Here is a 20,599-nt window from a genome sequence, read left to right on the forward strand (position 1 = left end):
TGCATGTTGTACTAATTGAATGTAAGAAATGCAGGCCAAGGAATAATAAAATTCAGTTTTTTAGTGGAGCAAAATGATACAGGACTGTGTGGACAACAAATATGACAGTGGCTAGGAGTTCTATCTGAGCAACCCAGATCAGGTTATTTTAATCCTTGCTGTTTTTCTTCAAGATTAGACATGTTAAGTTGTGAAATTTGTGTTCCACCACTGCAAAGTATGTTGTCTTGGCAATACTGTTTTAGAGTTGAGTTCCACTTTTAACATTGCTTTCCATGTTGGAAGGTGCAAACATTTGGAGGTTGTTTCATGCAACATCGTCAACTTGTAATATTAACTCCATTTCACTCTCCACAGCTGCTACTTCTCATTTTAGGCATCTGCAATAATTTGCTTCGATACTGGTAACTATTGCCAAGGCCAATCAATATTATTTTAATAATCTGTTCAGTTACCAACATGACAAGCATTGACAGATTGACAATCAAATTCAAATAAGCAATACTTCTGAAAACAAGGGTAAAATATTTTGTAATTCAGTCCAGCATTAGTTGAAAAATGGTTATCTGCTGCCTGTTCATCTTAGATATTGATTATATAATTAAATTTAGAATTTAGAAAAATTAGGGGATTTTATAGAAACATAAAAATATGAAAGGCATAGATAAGATAGAGGTAGGTAAGTTATTTCCATTGGTTGGGGAGACTGAGACATGGGACATAGTCTCAAGATTCAGGTTTATAGATCTTCGATGTAGATGAGGAGGACTGCTTTTCCCAGAGAGTGGTGAATCTATGGAATTTGCAGGTCATTAAAGCAGTGAAGGCTACTGCAGTAAATATATTTAAAGCAAGGTTGGATAGATTTTTACATATTAGGGATATTAAGGGATATGATATGAGGAAAAGACAGGTAGATGGAAATGAGCCTATGATCAGATCAGCCATGATCACATTGAATGGTCGAGCAGGCTTGATGGTCCATATTGCCTATTGCTGCTCCTATTTCTTATGTTCAAAATATTTGTTTCAATGCTGAGATGGAAAAGTTATATTTAAATGATTTGAAATTAATATAAATTCTCCAGATATTCAGTGTTGGCATTTGTTTTTTTATTTATATAATATTGGATTTTAATTCTACTTGTCTGGATCATATACCACACATTAAAATTATGCCTTGATTGGGTAAGTCTCAAGTCCTATCTTGTATAATAAGAAGGAAACCCTTAAGCACTAGATTCAACATCACAAGCAATGATCTGTTCAAAATACAAACTTACATTATCTCTCCGATACAGATTTCTCAATTTTTCAAGGTCATGGTTCAGTGAGAGCAGAACATGAATCACCTTGTCCTGCCAATATTTCATTTCTCATTACTGTGCCATTAGACCAGTTAATCGAATTCCGACATCTCCTTCCTTCAAGAAATTTCATGCAGGACATGCTGGGCAGCTTCCATTCAGTATGATCCAAAACATTTTTGACAGATGCACTGTGTGATTTTGTGCAAGGCCATGCCATCCTGTCATTTAAGACTTCTTGTCATATAAATTTCACTTGAAAGTTTCCACTTTTATTTTGCTGCTCTATCACCTTTTCATGGCCTTGATATGCAGATTTCATTGGATCAAATATGATTTTATTGAATGCCTCCTGAACTTTCTCATGGGGCTTGCAATGCAGGAACTATATGATTTAAATATGAAAATAAACAGCTTTTGATTAAATATTAATTCCCATCTTTCGTTGCCCCTGAGACGATGGTGATGAGTCACTTTCTTCAACCGTTGCTCTCTTTATGGTTAAGGTCCTCCCACAGAGTTGTTGAATGGGAAATTCAGGGTTATAGACCTCATAAAAATCAGAGCAAAATAATTTACAAATTGGAATGATATACAACTTGCAGATTTCAGTGTTCCCATGCATCCAAGATCCCTTGCTTTGTAGTTGAGGTAGCACGTTTGGAAGGTGCTGCTAATGTAGTCTAGCCAAATGAATCCAGTCTTCTCTTTGGCTTGGGTTCGCGGACGAAGATTTATGGAGGGGGTAAATGTCCACGTCAGCTGCAGGCTCGTTTGTGGCTGACAAGACCGATGCGGGACAGGCAGACACGGTTGCAGCGGTTGCAGGGGAAAATTGGTGGGTTGGGGTTGGGTGTTGGGTTTTTCCTCCTTTGCCTTTTGTCAGTGAGGTGGGCTCTGCGGTCTTCTTCAAAGGAGGTTGCTGCCCGCCGAACTGTGAGGCGCCAAGATGCATGGTTTGAGTCGAGATCAGCCCACTGGCGGTGGTCAATGTGGCAGGCACCAAGAGATTTCTTTAGGCAGTCCTTGTACCTTTTCTTTGGTGCACCTCTGTCACGGTGGCCAGTAGAGAGCTCGCCATATAACACGATCTTGGGAAGGCGATGTAGTCTAGCCAAATGAATCCAGTACATTTTGTAGATCATACACACTGCAAGTGGGAGGTGAAGGGAATGAATTAAAGATGAAGTTCCATTCAAGTTGTGGTTTGTCCTGGATGGTGTCAATCTTCTCTATTGTTATTGGAGCTATACTTTTCCTGGTCGGTGAGAGTATTCCATCACACAACTGGCTTATGCCTTGTGGATAGTGAAAAGGCTTGAGCAGTTAGGTGAAGCTAACCCAGACTTATAGATACATAATTATAATTGTGTTACTTTTCCAGATGAGTATGGTTCTCAGGATGGTGGGGATTGACTTTTAATGCGAATAACCTTAACATGGCATTTATAATGCATATATTATATATGAGCTCAGTCCTGAATGTTGTCTGGGTATTGGTGCAGAAACGTGTGGATTCTTCATTTGCCAAGTCGTTGTGAATAGAATTGAACAACGTGCTGGAAATGAGTGAATCAAAATGAGGGATAAACCTCATCTTCAACAAAATACTTCAGCAGATTCAGGTGCTGATGATATGGAAATGGTCAGGAGTTGTAGAGCCAAGGACATTCACACCTCAGGCACGACAGTCATACCAACAGACAGACACAGAACAGCATAAAACTGATGGTATTTTAAACCATCAACAGGAGTATCGTCATGAAGGGTATAAACAGTTAGACAGCTCATGCGAGGAGAAGGAGCCCCATCCTTATTGAAAGTGGGGTATAGCATGTGAGTTCCAAGTAGACATCAGATTTTGCAACCATGTTATGCAAAATGTTAAGTGAATGAAGCATCTTGGTGCGATGCTGAATTCCCCAACGTAACATAAACCAAGCTTTTAGCTTCATTTTATAGGATGCCAAGAAATAGCTGACAGCATTGAAGACAGCAAAGGCTATGAGAGAGAAAATAATATCCCAGCTGTTACTTAAAGACTTTCACACTACCTGTACTACTGGCCAAACAGTTATTATACTGATATTTTCCCAAGAATGTAGAAAATTGCCCTGTTCAGAAAAAGAACAGTTCCCAGTTGGCCAATTACCATCCTAATCAATCTCTTCCCAATAATCTGCAACTGGATGGGAGATGGGAGGTATCTGTTATGGTGCTGCAATGCCAATCCTTCCTCCTCATCTACCAACACTTCTACAAATCATGATCTTGTATTTCTCCATCAATGCTCCCTTTTGATTCTTTTGCTAGTTCCCTACACTAAGGAGTAATTCACAGCAGCCGATTAACCTGCCTCCACGTAGGAAGAAACCAGAGCATACAGCAGATACCCATGCAGTCATCTGGAGCACATGCATCCAAATGCTTCCCAATGTTTGGATCCAACTTGACAATCTGGAACAATGAGGCAGCAATGCTAACTGCTGTGCCTATGCGATGTGCCTTTAGACTCATGATATGTACAGTCAATGATAGGAACTCTTCGGGCTCTTCCTCCTGCATGTATATCGCTACGTTGTTCCCTCTTGTGAGCTTGTTCTAGTGGTAACACAGAATGTCTCCAGGAATTGCCAAGTTGCCTGCAATGTTTGATTAACAAGGTTTCAGGGATAATCCCCCCCCAACTTAGCTGCCAGGTCCTGAAGACATTGAGGAGGGATTGCAAGGTTGAGTGAGCCAGAAGTGATCTTGCCATGTTTGAGTTCAGTGCTGAGATAGATCCCAAGGAATCCATGCAGTTTTTATAAATTTCTCAGTTTCACCATAATGGTTGTGGTACAACTGAATGGCTTACTAGCTCTTTTCAGATACTAGTCGGTGTACATTTCTCATCATTTTTATGGGTTTATTTTTAAGGTATAATTCAATGAGATTGTGTCACAGTGATAAGGTTAGACCATTGATAGACTGTGATAGAAGTTACATTTATTATTTTCACTGATTTCAAATATGATGGAAGAAATAAACGTGTAAGTAAAAATAAGCACTCCTTAGAGTCCCTTCAGTAATTACTTGGAATTAATAGATAAGGGAACAAACTTGTGAATTTCTGCCATGTTTGTGATTCCAATGTATGTTGCCTGACATATTAATACTCAGCATAGAGGGAGGATGTATGTTGTTATGTAGAAGTTTGCTGGTACCAGTGAGGAGAGCTTAAAAGAACAGAGGAAACAAAAGGGCAAATATAAAGCAACAAAGGAATCTGGCTGCTCTGAATAGTACAAGCTTGAATCTGAGGCTGACAATTTTAAGTCACAGTTTGACACAATGAAATTTGACGTCATAAAGATTTGTAGGACACAATGTAAAGTGTAGGAATGTAACTCAGCATTTCTGTTGAAGCGTTTCCAAATAAAGGTGGAAGAATAACAATATTAGCTGTAAAAAAAAATCCAACTGCAAATGTGTTTGAATGGTGAGAGCCCATGGAGACAACTGAAAAAAAAAAGGTAAATAACAGTGTGGCTTCCATATAAATGGACCAGGAGTGACTGTCCTCAATTGTAGAAAATCGAGTTTTCCTATTTTGGACCTTACCTTGACAGAAATGGATTGGTTAAATCTGCTGTGGATGATGGCTTGCATATTACATGTAGCTCTGGCTCCACTTCTGTCAAGCCCTTCATATGTGCGGAGATGGACAGAAAGACTGATGAGAATGTTGGCAATGTTAAAGAATGTTAACAACAAGGAACATGGCTTCTGATTTAAAAAAAATGATTGACCTGAAAGTACGATTCTGTTTCTTTCATACCACATGTAAAAATAAATAGGCTTGTACTTGACGTTCTGAAACAAAGAAGGCTGCTGACCAAGAATTGAAAATGGGAATGCTATGGACTCTTTCTCTTCAGCCACCATGAATTTCTATGATCCTTGGGATGACTTTGTTTAATACATGCCCTCTTAAATATTGTAAGCAACATTAAAGTAAGGGTCAACATTATTCTTTAATCTTAAATGAACTTCAATAAAATTCTGTAAAAGGATATTCACAGTGGTTTCAAACAAATTTAAAAAGTCTCTTCCAAGCCTCAGTTACAAATCGTGTTTACTGCATCAGTGTTTGTCAAGCAATTGTATTTGTTAGAGAAAATAATAAATAATGAATCAACTGATGGCCAATGATCTTTAATCCTCTTTGCAGCATAATTAAGCACAAAAGAGACCATATAATGTCATGAGTGAAAAAGATCCAATCTACTGCTATAATTAAAAGTTTGACAATTGCAAAGAGTCCAAAATGCGTAATGCATACTAATTGAGTCAACTTTTCCAGAAAGCAATTAAGAAATGTAACTGATTCTGGGTGCAGTCACTCCTGGTTACAAATGGAATGTTTAACTCTAATGCTTGAAGTCATTCTTGTCTGCACTTTATCACTGCTAATTTGACCCATTTTATTTCTTATTTTATGAATTCATCACTATCTAAATAGTCAGATGTGGAGGAATTGCCACAAAAATAAATCCGCAATGTCAATTCCAACCACTGAAACACTGAAGCCTCAGATGGAGCCACATGGCAGACTGATCCGCATGAGTAATGTTAGCAGGTGAGAGTGGTACATATACCAATCATGCACGCTCATATTGTTTATATAAAGACTCATTTAAGGACTCTGACTTTGCACATTTTTATTGAATATTTATTTTCTCTATTGCACAGCCAGTTTATTTACATTTCTTTTTTTTTAAGATTTCTCTCTTTTGTATACCTATCTTTTCTTGAGTACAGTTTTTTTTTTCCATGACCGATAATTAAAAATTCTGCCTGGCTTGCAGGTTAAAAAAGAATCTCAGGGTTATATGTGATGTCATGTATGTACTCTGACAATAAATCTGAACTTTGAATTTTGATAAATGTGGTAGGTTGGATGAGTTGAAATGTGTGTACTTTAATGCAAGGAGTATTAGGAATAGAGCAGATAAACTCAGGTCATGGGATTATGACCTCCTAGTCATGACAAAGACTGCTGTATTGGGGGTCAGAATGGCTGCTGAATGTGCCAGATTTTTGGTGTTTCAATAAGGATAGAGGGGGAGGTAATAGAGGTTGGGGAGTGGCAACACTCATCAGTTGCAGAAAAGGGAGAAGTAGTGGAGAGATCGACGTCTGAGTCAGTGTTGGTGGAATTAAGGAACAGTGATGGGTCAATAACCCTATTGGGTGTATATTTTAGTCCCTCCCAATGCTAACAGATATCAAGGAGCAGATAGGAGGCATATATTAGAAAGGTGCCAAACTAATAAGGTGGTTATAATAGGTGGCTTTAACTTTCCTCACGTTGATTGCTTGTTTAAGCAAAGGAACTGATAGAGCTCTAAAGAATAGGAGGATTGTCAAGAAAAAAGCTTAAGAAAGAGCTGGAGGGGGTCTTGAGAAGGGTTAAGAAAAACATCAAGGCATTCTTCAAGTATGTAATGGACAAGAGGATGTGTTGTGTGAGTATAGGACCAATCAGGGTTAACAGTGGAAAAGTGTGCATGGAGTTTCAGGAGCTAGGGGAGGTCCTTAATGAATACTTTTCTCCAGGGAAATGGAGTTTGTCAATTGTGAGGATGACCTGGGGTGGACTGGGAAGCTACACCATGTTGACATTAAGAATGAGGATGGGTTGGAGCATTTGAAAACTGTGAAGTTAGATAAATCACCGGGACCAGGTGGGATTTACAAGCCTACTCTGAGATGTGGGGGGGGAATGAGATTACTGAGCCACTGGCGGCAATAATCACAATGTCACTAGGGACGGGTGAAGTACCGGATGATTGGAGGGTTCAAATGTTGTTCCCCTTTTCAAGTATGGGAGTGGAGATAGCCCAGAAAATTATGGACCTGTGGTGGGCAAGCTTTTGGAGAAAATCTTGAGACAGGATTTACCAACATTTAGGAAGGCATTACCTCATTGAGGGATGGCCAGCATGGGGAAGGTTGTGTCTTACGAGCCTAATTGAGTTCTTTGACGATATAATACATTGATGAAGATACAGTAGCAATGGTGGATTAACTACCACCCAGGCCCCGAGGCTGTGCTTTAGTAAGTAAGGCTCCACCTGACCTTGCCTCCCCCACCCCTGTCCCACCATTCATTGAATAGAATAAAATGATGTTGTTATGTTAAATAACTTATATCAAGGGCCTCCAAAGTGGTTGATATTGACCACCAGGGGTTGATATGACTATCCAAGGGATCAATAAATGCCAGGTAGTCGGGGGGGGTGGGGTGGGGAGATCAATAAACACAGGGGTGTCAATTGAACTTTAGGGATTTAAAGAATTGTAAAACCCAAGGTCCCCACTCCTGCTGGGATCCTGATGTCCTCGCTCCTGCAGGGATCCCAACGTCCCTGCTCCAGCCGGGCCCCCTTCCCTTATGGGACCCTAAGCTTAAGCCTACTCAGCCTAATGGTTAATCTGCCACTATAGAATGATAGATTTCAGTAAAGCATTTGATATGGTTTGTCATGCAAAATCTATTCAGAAAGTAAGAAGGCATGGAATCCAAGGAGACCTTCCTTTGTGGCTAGAAAATTTGCTTGGCCACAGAATGCAGAAGGAGGTTATAGATTGTTCATGTTCTGCATGGTGGTTGGTGACTAGTAGTATTTGGCAGGGATCTGTTCGGGGATCCCTGCTCTTTGTGATTTTTATAAATCTTCCAGATGAGGAAGTGGAAGGGTGGATTAGTAATTGTGCGGATGACACAAAAATTGGTAATGTGAATAGTCTGGAGAGTTGCCAGAGGGACATTGATAGGATGTAAAGCCAGGGTGAGAAGTGGCAGATTGAGTTTAATCATAAAAGTGTGAAATGGTTCATTTCACTAGGTCAAATTTGAGGTCAGTGTATAATGTTAATGGGAACATTGAGCAGAGGGGAAGAACTGAGAGATCTTGGGGTCTGCTGAGAGACCCCAAGCTGCTGATAGTTTTATGAAAAAAATGTGTGGTGCATTGACCTTCTTTAATCATGTGACTGAGTTCAAGAGCCTTGAGGTACAGAAGTTCCCTGGTTGTGAATGTCCGGGTGCGAACATGTACTCGGCTGTTCCCCAATTTGCGCCTGCACATTTTTACCTCACGAACACTAAATAAGAACCATATGTGCCTGTTCCGCCTTACATACAAATTCAACTTATGTTCAGAACCAGGTCACAGAACTCATTTGTAACATAGGGACTGCCTGTAATGTTACAGCTATATAAGATCTTATTAGACCCCACTTGGAATATTGTGTTCAGTTCTGGTCACCTAACTACACAAAGGATTGGAGAGGAGGAGATTTACAGTGATGGTGCCTGGATTGCAGAGCATAGATTAATAGATTGAATGGATTTGGGTTTTTTTCTCTCCTTGGAGCAACAGAAGTTGAGGGGTAACCTGATAGTGATGGAAAAGATGATGAGGATCATTGATCATATGGATGGCCAGAGGCATTTTCTGAGGGCTAACATGAGGGTGGGGGGGGAATATTTTTTAAGGCATTTGGGAATGAATACAGGAGGAAATAAGGTGTAAGTTTTCTACACAGGTCATGGTGGAAGAATGGAACGTGCTCCTGGTAATGGTGATGGATGCAGGTTCAATAGATCTTTTGAGATAAGTACATGGAACTGAGAAAAATGTAGGGTTATGCAGTATTGAAATTCTGGGCAGTTGTTAGGGTAAGTTATTAGGTTGGCATCACACTGTGGGCCGAAAGATCTGCACCGTGCTGTAAATTTCTATGTTCTATGAATATTAACTAATGGCTAGGTAGGAAAAAGAGAAAAGTGTTGAAAATCTTTATAGATCTTATTGGCCATGTGCCTTCCTGCTTGATTAAGATGAGAATTGGCCCAATGCAATTCAATCCAGGGCATTTCAGTTAACTTGTCATTACATCTGCTGCTGTTACACTTGCTCCTGCTTTGGGGCTCAGCATCTCCCTTCAGCCCTCCGCATGGTGTTAACAATAATTGACTAAAAATTACATTTTCTGATTTTTTTTTTCCCCAGAAAAATTCTAATAAGAAGACATGCTTGCAGAACACTTTCTTTCACAGGGACAGTAACACTATTTAACCTTGTCCCCGTTTGATTCATGCTCCTCTAATTACTTCAAGCCTTTATTTATCACAATTCCCCTACAAATAACCAGCACACAATCTTTGAAGTCATTATCTTTTTTCTGCCCTGGGAATAGAATATTCTGTTGCAATCACTTCTCTCAGTCAAATTGTACCTGCTACAAATGGAGCTAAAATGATTTTTGGTAAACGGATGCTGGGAACAATTTTGGATCAGGTGGCATCTCCTTTATCAAGTCACAACTGAGATCATGCCTTACAACAGTAATCTTGCACCGTCTTGCTCTGATATACTTGCTCCACCAATTGTAATGGTAAATATGTATTTGTTGAAATGGTTTTTCCTGATCTAGAGGTGAAAGCACTTCACTGTTCATATTTGAAGTATACTGGCAGATTGACACAGAATATTTATTCAGCTGTTGTTTATTAAAATAGTTTTTAAATTTGACAGTGCACTTTCTAACAGCAGACCTTATATTTTTAAGCTGATTTTAAAATTTCCTATTGACATGAAGTCTATTTGGCCCATCAAGGCCATGCCACCTCTCCAAACAATTTCACTTGGCCCATTCTCTCAGTTTATTTCCCAGTAACTACTTTTTCTTTTCATTCTTTCCATCCCAGCCACTCGTGCATGCTGGAGGTAATCTATAGTTGTCAATTAATCTTCATTTTAAAAAATTCTAAAATTTCAATAATATTCAACTAACCAGTCAACTTGTGCCCACTTTTTTCCTTCCACTCTTGGAGGGAAATGGGTATCATATTGGCAGATTTCTAATCCTCTGGACTTGGATGATTGCAATGACTATATCCATAATTTCTGTAGCTGCTTCATTCTGGATCCTAGGATACAAACCAACAGGTTCAGATAGTTTATCCATCTTTAGTTTGCCTGATTTTTTTGAGTGATGTAAAAGTTATTTAATTTCTCGCTCACGATTTATCTGTTCATTTATCTGTTCAATGTCCGTGCCATTACCTTGTTTTCCCACAGCAATGTCTCCAGCCTGTGAAGGGACTTTTAATGCACTTGAAAAAGCTCTTACTGTCAGTTTTTATATTTCTCATTCATCTACCCTCATTTCCCCTTTTTTTAAAGAGCCCTCCTTTTCTGGATTCTGAATTTATCCAATCCCACTAATTTTTGCCACCTTACTCGTTTTTTTCTTTCAACTTCCAACCCTCTTTAACTTCTTTGGTTAACTTTATTTGATTCATCTCTTCCCACCCACCTTTCAATTCTTTCTTCTTCAGTGGACACATTTACTTAAAATGATCTTTTAAGAACATTGACAATACTTTTGGGTAAGAATGGCATTGCTTTTGTTGGTGAGAACTAGTCATAAATCAAAATGTCTTCCAGTCAAACTTAATGGGAGAAAAGTGCTTCCTCAGTCATGTGCTCCAACCCAAAAATGTATTGGTCCAGATGTTGCTATGTTTTGTCAGCAGTTCCCTATGGAAAGGCAGCATTTCTCAGTGTGAATATTATGCCAAATCAGACATCTCAAACCCCATTGCCAAACTCCAATGGCAATTTCCTGGCAATCCTCTACTGCTAAATTCCACATGGAATCCAGCAGCAAATGATACATTTGCAAGGATTCCTCATTCATTATGCTAGGCATCTGCTCGTGCATGAGATTACACCTGCTTATAATTTTCGATCCCCTTTATTTTGATGAAGATTTTATGCAATGGAGGAAGTTCAGAACAAGGGAAGTCAAATTTTGTTTAATTATTTATATTTGCTGTGGTTTAAATCATTCAAAATTGATTAACCTGTTATTCTTAAGGGAGGGAGATATAACAATAAAAGGGTGAGCCTCCATGTGGATGCAATCATGAAGACTGGCCAATGCCTATTGATTGTAAGGAGGAGTTTAAGGAGATTCAGAATGTTACTGAAGACGTTCAGAAACTTCCACTTGATTAGCGTGGAGAACATTCTGGCTGGTTGCATCACTGTCTGATATGGAAATGCTAATGCTCAGGGCAAGAGAACAAAAAGAGCAGAGGCTTGTTAACTCACTACATCACGAGCACCAGTTTTCACTCCATCAAGGAGATCTATAAAATGCAGCGTTTTAAGAAAGCTGCTTCTGTATTCAAGGACCCACCACCACCCAGGCCACCACTCTGCCACCGTCAGAAAATAATGTACAAGAGCCTGAAGGCGAGCATTCAGCGGCAGAAGGACAGCATCTTCCCCTCTGCCATCAGATTCCTGAATGAACAATGAGCTATAGACACAACTTTGTCTTTTTCTTTATCTTGTAGTATTTTATTTATATAGTAATGTGTTCAATAAAAATGTTTGCACTGTGATACTACTTCAAAGCAATGAATTTCATTACATGCCCATGGCAATAAATTCTGATTCTGAACCAATTATTCTGTCTTCCTCCATCGCTTTGGCATTTTTCACCTCATTCTACTTTGGGTTTTTTTTTTCTCAAGCTGGTGGTTCCTCATACAAATTCTACTTTGTTGCTGGTTGTTCTCTCTTTCTTGTTGACTTTTATTTTTGGTATTGCTAATCTTTAGTGTTTCAGTCCTCAATAGACCTGGGAATACTTTCTCCCAAAAGGAAGCCTAAACATTTGTATAGGGACACAACCCTTGTTGAAACTAAGTTAATATTTCTTGCATGCATGTGCACTAAGACTAATGAAATTGTAATAACCTTATGGAAGGTTTTAGCAACCGAAATGGAAAGAAACATCTCTGAGGTGTGGGCTTTTTTTTTATTATGTGCTGAGACCATCAATATAATGCTGCCAGCCACTATGCTTCATCTTGTTGATGGATGATGAAGTGGACACTGCAAGATTAATGATAGTGAAGTTGGTCTCGGAGATATTTCAAGAAACTACAGTTGATTAATGGGAAATTCCATGACCAACGTTTATTGCATTATGTAATGGCTTGGATCAAAATATTTGAGCATTTATGTTGTTTCGTTGCATTTATTGGCTCTTCTTGTACTGTTCTGGAATCCTTTAGAATTAGAAACAAGTGACTAAAAGGCAAAGGTGTGATGCCATCTTTTTTAGTAAGTTTTCCAATCTCAATGGGTAGTAATCAGAATGCTGCAACAGTTTTAATACTCCTGGGTTAAGGAAGGGAACAATAAAATCAGGTCAGACAAAAAAAAAGGATCTCAGTTATAGTGTGGAACCTGGATGTAGTGTGCAACAGGAATTTCAATTCCAAGTCGTCATGTTTTGCCTTGGTCCCTGCTGTAAACTTTGCAGAAACGGGTTGAAATATATAATTGTCTACTTTGTGATCTGCTAGCCTACATATTTTATTTCAAGAGCAAATGCATGTTTGTTGATGAAAGAACTAAAGAAATAAAAGAACTGTCTGGAGAGGGGCCTGTATCATTACAGTTGCAGCTTTGGTTGCAGTGGGAACAGGGGAGGATGAGTTGTCAAGCAGTTGGATGTTTATTGATCTCAATGATAAAAAAAAATGTTTTATCACCTGAAGAGATAATATTTCAGGTCAGCAAACAGATTTATATTTAGTTCAATTCGTGCTGAGACTTTGCCTAAAATTTAATTCACCCATCACATTGGTCATAACTTTATACGATGTAGATGGTGGGATAGATATTTAATGTAATGGATTATATTTTATGCATTTCTAACAGCCTCACACTAATGTACATGAGTACAGCAAGTACATCACATAATTTGTGACTATGGGAAGATATTGAAAATATAATTTGCAGTAATTCTCATCTAAATTATGATAGAAAATATGCAACACACCTGCATTAACTGCAGAGACCATAAAAGGGAATAGATTATCACAACCAAAATGTTATAAAAACATATCATCTAGGCAAAATTGTACAAGAAGTACAGGAGATATAGAAGCATGGTGCACAATTTTCAAGTTATTACAAGCAGAACCAGTAATGACTGAGAGTGAGTTTGTGAGACATGCTGTTTTGTGCATTTTTGTCCTTCATGCTTTGGGCAGTGAAACATTTTTTTTCACCACCACCAGTGTGATTGAAAATAGGTTTCAGCCATTCTCAGTGGGAACCCACAGCCTCCTGAAGGGCCACAGAACATTTAAATTAAAGCCTTGTTTTCTTTTCACCTCACGTTATATAATTCTAATTTTTTATGTAGTCAGTAGGAGAGAAATATGTTTTTTTTTAATGGAGTTAGAAGGAGAGAAATATGGAAGAAACCAAAACTTGACCGCTACGTAGGGAAAGGAGCCCATAAATTTTGAGCAGAGCCCTAAGGGGGTCATTGCCGAAAAAAAGCATTGAGAATGGCTGGGTTAGATCATTAATAGAATGAAAAGGGTGATATAACAGTTATTGAAGTCCTGTATTCACATGGGATGAAGAACCTTGTCTGCATGTTGAATTAATAACACCACAACTTGGTTGGGCTGATTAATAATTATTCCTTCCGGAACTTATGAACTCTACAAATAGTAAGGACTCTATTTATAGACACTAGCACTCTACCTGCAAAAGGTAACAGTCAAATTTTCTGAAAAATAAGCCTTATAGGATAATTTCAGCAATGGTTCTGTCAGAAACCATTGGGATTCAGCATCTATTGCTCAGCTTCCGAAAGAGTCCTGGAGCCAGTGCCTGATCATGCAAGAATTCCCCAAAAATTCTGCTGAGGAATCTACCTCTCTGATGCAGTGCCAGACAGGCAGTCCTCATGAAAGTTAGGCATCTCCATTCTTCTGAATGAGGATTCATACATAGCCTGATGAGGAGGAAAATAATTATTTTGATGGTTCAAATAATTTCTTAGATTTTATGTATGTTTTTAATTTCATTTATTCTTTGAATTATTGTTATTTTTTACTGATCATTTAAAACCCTTTTTATAGTTTATCTTAGGATTAGAGGTATTTGTCAGTTATAAATGCCACCCAGCTATACACTGTAGCCAGTGACAGTCCAGCTCCCAGCCCTCCTGCTTGTTAAAGGTCATCAGAGAGAAGGCATCTGAGGTCTTACTGTGACTTCACTGTGCATCACAAGTAGGATGAGGAGTTGGCTTGTCCAAACCCAATATAAAGAGCAAGTAAATGCAATGGGTAGTACAAACAGCAAGGAGCCTGAACCAGGCTAAATCCAACTTGAATTGGCCCATTAACTCAGATTTTGCCTCTGTAGTCACCTATCAGCATTATTTGCCATTTCAGCAATTTTGAAAGTTCAGAAATTACTGGCAAAAATGTCCAGCTCCTTCCAGGGATGCTTTGTTATTGATAGAGTTGGCAGTGAATTAACTAAGGTATAAGCCTGTCAAGGTTATTGATGCTTTAACATCCTTAAGGATAGTAACTGTTACAAAATAAACCCTTTAAACCTGTCCTTTGTATATGAGGAGGAAATTAATGGTGCAGGTACATGGCTGAGATGGAATCATATTCCTCTTTCATTCATTTCCTGCTTGAGTGTTTGTGCATCTGAATGAGGATCTTTTAGCCAGATAAATCAAAGAACCTTGCAATTTCTTTCTGATCACAAATATCACACTTGCACTTAAGGCTTTTAGACTGCAGGCATTTAATGGCACAATCAACAACATTTGCTGTTACGTGGGCAGTCTAAAAAGAAAAGTACAGGAATTTTTAGTCAATTCCTGCACCGCGATTTATCCTGCAGGACCCCTACTACTTTTCAGGGGAAGCCGGCAGTCTAAACTCACCTCATGAATTCAACGTCCAGCTGATGACTCAGGCCACAGTGTAAATGACCACAAGGAGAGTAATTATGTTAATTTATGTTAAATGTTTCACAAATTTTTCCAACATTGCTGTCTAAAAAACAGTAGTGAAACAGATACTACCTGGTTAAGGGAGATTCCCATCAGCTAGTTCAACAATTAGGTTTCTTTATCACAAAGAACAAATCTAGATCAATGCCATGCTGCATATATTAACATCATGATGAATTAAAAATATGTATTGCTGGTATGAATATTCCTCTCAGATTTTGAAATAGTTTGAAAATATCTCTTTGAAGATAATGCCTTTGGATATAACTGAGTGATGTTTCAGGTGTTTTATTTGTTGATTAGCCCTTTCAGAAAAGAACAAGTCATTTGAAGAACATGCAATCAGCTCATCTTTCAGCATTAATTCAATAATTGGCAACCAATTGTTCAAATTGTGTTTCTCAATGTTTGACCACCATAACGCATTATGTTGTTCAATGTCAATTTAATTTATTATCATCTGGTTATGGAAGTACAACTGGACAAAAGAGCATTCTCTGGTTCCTGGTGCAAAAACAGGCAAACATATGAACAAACATAACACGCATACAGACCAATTTTACATATGCAGTATATATATATATATATATATATATATATATATATATAAATAAATAAATTAGATAAATATTGTTAAATAAATAGTAGATTCTTGAAGGGTTTGTATGAACAGTTCGGCATTCTCCCTCCCTTTGGGAAGTTGTTTCTCAGCCTGGTGAATCTTTATAATTTTCCTGATGGGAGTAGATGGAAAATGTTGCGTGCAGGGTGAAAGGGTTCTGAAAGATTTTGCGAGCTCTCTCCAGACAACTATCCCAGAAGATCACGTTGATGGGGTAGGAGGGTGACTCCAGTGATCCCCTCTTTCACTCTTATTGTCCTTTGGATTTCCTCCTATCCAATACAGCAACCATACTGCACTCTAGCCCCTTTCACACTTCCATGTGGTCCCAGGAATTAACGGTCAATCACCTTTTAAAGTGTCTAGTGTGAAAGTAAAATCGCCGGTGTCAGATTTCGTTATCACACACTGGGGATTGACGGCTTCGACCCCTGGTACAATCCCCGGTGTCTGCAGATGCCAGCATTGTAATCATGCAAGTGTGAAACAGACAATTGCATTGTGGGATTGTAATGACCTAAATTTTTGTGTAAGTGCAGGAAAATGAAGGAAGAAAAGCTTAAAATAAAGGTATTAACTTTGCCGTGGGAAAGTTGCAGCAGGGGAGAGAGAGAGAGAGAGAGAGAGAGAGAGAGAGAGAGAGAGAGAGAGAGAGAGAGAGAGAGAGAGAGAGAGAGAGAGAGGAAATAAATAGCAAAAGTGGACAATTTTAAAACAGCATGGGAAAGTTAGCACTATAGTGTACAATTTATAAAGACCATGGGGAGAAAGCAATGGTGGGCCTGACTTCCCAGAATGGAGTGGGGCAGGGAAATCCCTCCATGAATGCTCTGTGCATGCAGCCGTGTATACAACCCTTTCACTGCCACACAGAATTCTGGGAGGGCAGGTCCGCCATCGCTTTTTCCCAGGGTATTTTGAATTGTATGTGATAGTGCTACAAATGTTCCCACACTGTATAAATTGAGTGATAACCCTGCCACCCTGTTTAAAAATTGTCCACTATTACTATTTATTGCTATCACATTCGCATGGTCCCTTATAAAGGTTTATATAGGTCAGCAGAACAACAACGGGCTGAAGGGCTCATACTGTGCTGTACATAAAGGTTATGTTATAATTAGGCATGATTAATTTTGTTCAAATATAAGATCATAATACATTGATCAGGATTTGGGGCAGGTCTGTCTTTGCTGATGCATCATGATGCCACCAGTAGAAGGTACAACAGTCCTAACCCCAGGGATGGTTCCTTGCAAGTCTGAAAGCATTCACTGTCTCAGTTAGGAGTGGTCAAGTGTGAAATGCCAAACCCCCGTTCCTATCCCAAAACACTTTACAACCAATTTAGTGGTACGCAAGTTTGAACAGGGCTTGTGATGCAGCTGGCCAGGACATTCTTAATAAAGCTCATGTGGAAAGTTGACAGGATGGTAGCCTTAGCCTCTTCAGTCTTCTCAGCAAGTTTTATTTTGCATGACATCTTCCTGACATCCTGTATGTCAAGAATAGGTCACTACTTAAGCGGACTCCAGGGAACTTGGTGGTCTCTACTCTCTCCACTACCAAGCTATTAAGTGTCATGGAGGATGGTCATCTCGATTTCTCCTGAAGTCCACAATCATCTCATTTGTCTTGTCCATGTTGTTACTCAGGTTGTTATTCTTGGACCAGTTCATGAGATTTTCCACTTCTATAGTGAAAGTCTTTGTTGTTGATGAGGCCAACGTCTGTCGTGTTATCTGCAAACTTGATAACTCTGATGGAGCTGGATCTGGTGTTGGAGTTTTGGGTTGGTCGCAATAATAAGAGCAGGCTGAGCAGACAGCCCTAAGGTGTGCCAGTGCTCAACGTGATGGTGCCCGATGTTCTGCTGCCGAACTGGACAGTCTGGTCTTTCCAATAGGGAAGTCCAGAATCCAGTTACAGACAGGGGTGTTGAGTCCCAGTGAGAAGAGCTTTTCCACCAGCCTTTGGGAAATGATTGTGTTAAACCCCTAGCTGAAGTTTGAACAGCAGCCTGGCGAATGAGGCATCATTCTCCAGGTGGGTCAGGACAGAGTGGAGAGACAAGATGATAGTATCATCAGTGGAACACTTCCATCTGTAGGTGATTTGGAATGGGTTCAGTATCTCTTGGTTCGTGTAACTTAATGCCCTCCATCACCACGAAAGGAGGCTTGAAGCATTTTGTAAAGGTGGAGGTCAGTGCCACAAGGTGGTAGTCGTTACTATTGCTCTCTTTGGTACTGGGGTGATGGTGGCTGAAGGCTCAGCATTAGGGGGGCATCCATGGGTCATGCCTCCCCCAAATGAGTTATTGTGTTCCCCCCCCCACCATTCACCCGCAACACTAGCATCACCTTATTTCGTATCCACATGCTAAAAGCACGCACATTTATCTGTTATGTCGGAAGGAGGGGGAAATGTGATGGAGGCACACAGCGGAGGTTCATGGCAGGTCCCCCTCCCTCCATTGAGGGAGTTTAAAATGTCAGTTTGTGCTCCCCTCCCCCCCATCACTGCCCATCATTTAGACTTGTTCTGACGCAGATTGGGTGGCCTTGTTGAAATCCACGGGGACAATGGACTACTGCAGTGATATGTTGAATCTGTCTGTAAGGGGCTCCATCTGTTGGTCTGTGCATTCCTTCAGTGCCCGACTGGGTATATTTTCTGGCCCTGCTGCCTTGAGAGGGTTCTCCTCACCTCAGATACAGCTGTGCCAGGGGCCCATTCATCAGGGAGACATGGAGATTTCCTCAGCTGCATGTGTATAAGTTTATGTGAAAAACTGATGCCATTAAATTAACTCAAGAGTTACCAACTGTAGTCTTTTTCTGCAGGATTTTTTTTGACCATTTGCTTTTTTTTCAAAAACGGTTAAAAGTAAACATACAGCAAGGTAGCAAGATCTTTTGGTTTACGAGCCCACGCTGCCCATTTGCACCCTATTGACCTACAAACCCTTGGTACATTTGGAAGGATAGGAGGAAACCAGGGCATCCAGAGGAGACACGGGGAGAAAGTGCAAACTACTTACAGGTAATGCTGGATTTGAACCCTGGTCCTGATCCCTCACTCTGTAATAGCATTGCTCTAATCACAATGGTAATTACGTAACCCTTTGTGAGAATTATTAAATTAATAGAACGACCAATAATTCTCGTTCATCTTTATTCAATTTTTTAAATAAAGTGGACATATAACCAGTTTTTGTTTTGCTTAATTATATTGCTCATGGTAATTGTCAAAAATACAACCACACAAAAGAGATGTTTGGTAGGTCTGGCTGAAAGAATATCCTGTTATAAATTTAATCACGGTATGATTCGATTTTAAAAAAGAATGTTTTTTTTGGTTGAGATTTTAGTCAAACTGCCAAATTTTAATCAAAAGTAAACTTGATTGCAGTCTGGGGGGTACAAGTCAAAAAATGTGAAATTCATTCAGTGTATGATTGAGAGTCTTCAGTTGCTCCACCTCATTGACTGATTGACCAGTGCAATATTGTTGGCGCTTTCTTTCATCAGAGATATTAAATTAAGGAACTGTCTACCGACTCAGTTGTATGTCAAAGATCCTTTGATTTTGATATGAACGAGTGCAAGGGCAATTTCCTCCTTTTGCTAATACTTAAATGTCAGGCAAAAACATATTAAAATAAAATGTTATCATTTGGAATTATGGCCCGGCAGTGCTTCAACTGATGAGAGAACAAGGGTAAGGTTTGCGAGGTGGAATTTGATTGGCCAAAGGCTAATTGGACTTGGTGGAGGAGTACAATTGAACAGGTACTGGAGAATCAATGCATGGGAGTGGGAATGAGGAAGATCAAGGTCTTCACTTTGAGAATGAAGACATGTAGGCATTGGAAGATCAGGTGATTGAGAATCCAGGCATCTGGAAGTTGGGGATTCAGTGAGTTTGGTGGGGAGGTGACATACGGGTGGAGTGGTGATGTCAATCCCAGGAGCAATTATAGTTCTATGGTCAATTTGAGTGAGATTTTGGTGTGGGGGATGGGTATTGGGATGTGAGGGGAATGAGGTGCTCAATATTGATAGCTAAGAATTGGACAGTGCCAAGAGTGCTTCATAATTTTGGTTATTGGAGAAAAAATAAATTCATGTTTCTTGCAGAGTATTGCACAAGAAATTATGTCACATTATATGCTTTCATCCTATAATCTCGTCAGATGTGAAGCACAACACACAAGGGAATGCTGCCTTAAGTTTCGAGAGTTGAGTAAAATGACTTGGAAATAGTTTTTTTTTATTGTGTCCAAACTGAAATAAACAGTCATCAGATGGAATTCTAGGCTAATATTATTTAATCTTCATTTAAAAAAATTGTGGAGATCGCAACATGATTCAATTCTGGGTCGTACTCCCCACTCTCACATGTCTGTCCATGGCCTTATGTACAAATTGGAGAAACAACACCTTATTTTCCGGTTGGATACTCCCCAGCCACATGGCATGAACAACCCTCCCCCTCATTGCTATCATCTCCTGCCTTTCCACTCCCCCCCCCCCACCCTTTTGTTTGGATCCTTGCTGGCATTTTGTAATTCCTTGATGAAGGGCTCAAGCACTAACCGTCCGGTTCTGTATCTTCGCTTTTGCTGCATAAAGGACACTGTTTGACCCGCTGAGCTTCTCCAGCGTTTTAGCCACGGTGTCTGCAGAATTTGTGATTTACTTTCAACATGAGAAAAGAGCTCCTTGAACTTTATGTTAAAATGGAATTAGCT

At 39.5% G+C, this 20,599-nt stretch overlaps 1 protein-coding gene and 1 long non-coding RNA gene across 9 annotated transcripts in view; one reads left to right on the forward strand and one right to left on the reverse strand.

The window, feature by feature from the left end:
* The window catches only part of LOC138751912 (leucine-rich repeat-containing protein 4C-like), a 568,103-nt gene that overhangs the window by 358,447 nt on the left and 189,057 nt on the right, over positions 1–20,599 (forward strand). The window contains exon 1 of one of the 8 annotated variants that reach the window (XM_069914903.1): positions 5,817–5,928. The exons of the other annotated variants lie outside the window; for them this stretch is intronic. The gene's annotated coding sequence lies outside the window, so the exon portion shown is untranslated. Of the gene's footprint in view, positions 1–5,816; positions 5,929–20,599 lie in introns of those variants that run through there. 8 annotated transcript variants of the gene reach the window in all.
* LOC138747024 (uncharacterized) lies at positions 4,913–15,230 on the reverse strand. The gene is made up of 3 exons (XR_011347253.1): positions 15,153–15,230; positions 10,155–10,290; positions 4,913–4,993 (listed from the first exon to the last, which is right to left on the reverse strand). It is a non-coding gene; the product is annotated as an uncharacterized lncRNA (long non-coding RNA).

The sequence above is a fragment of the Narcine bancroftii genome, chromosome 1 (genome assembly GCF_036971445.1).
Source record: "Narcine bancroftii isolate sNarBan1 chromosome 1, sNarBan1.hap1, whole genome shotgun sequence".
Lineage (NCBI taxonomy): Eukaryota > Metazoa > Chordata > Chondrichthyes > Torpediniformes > Narcinidae > Narcine > Narcine bancroftii.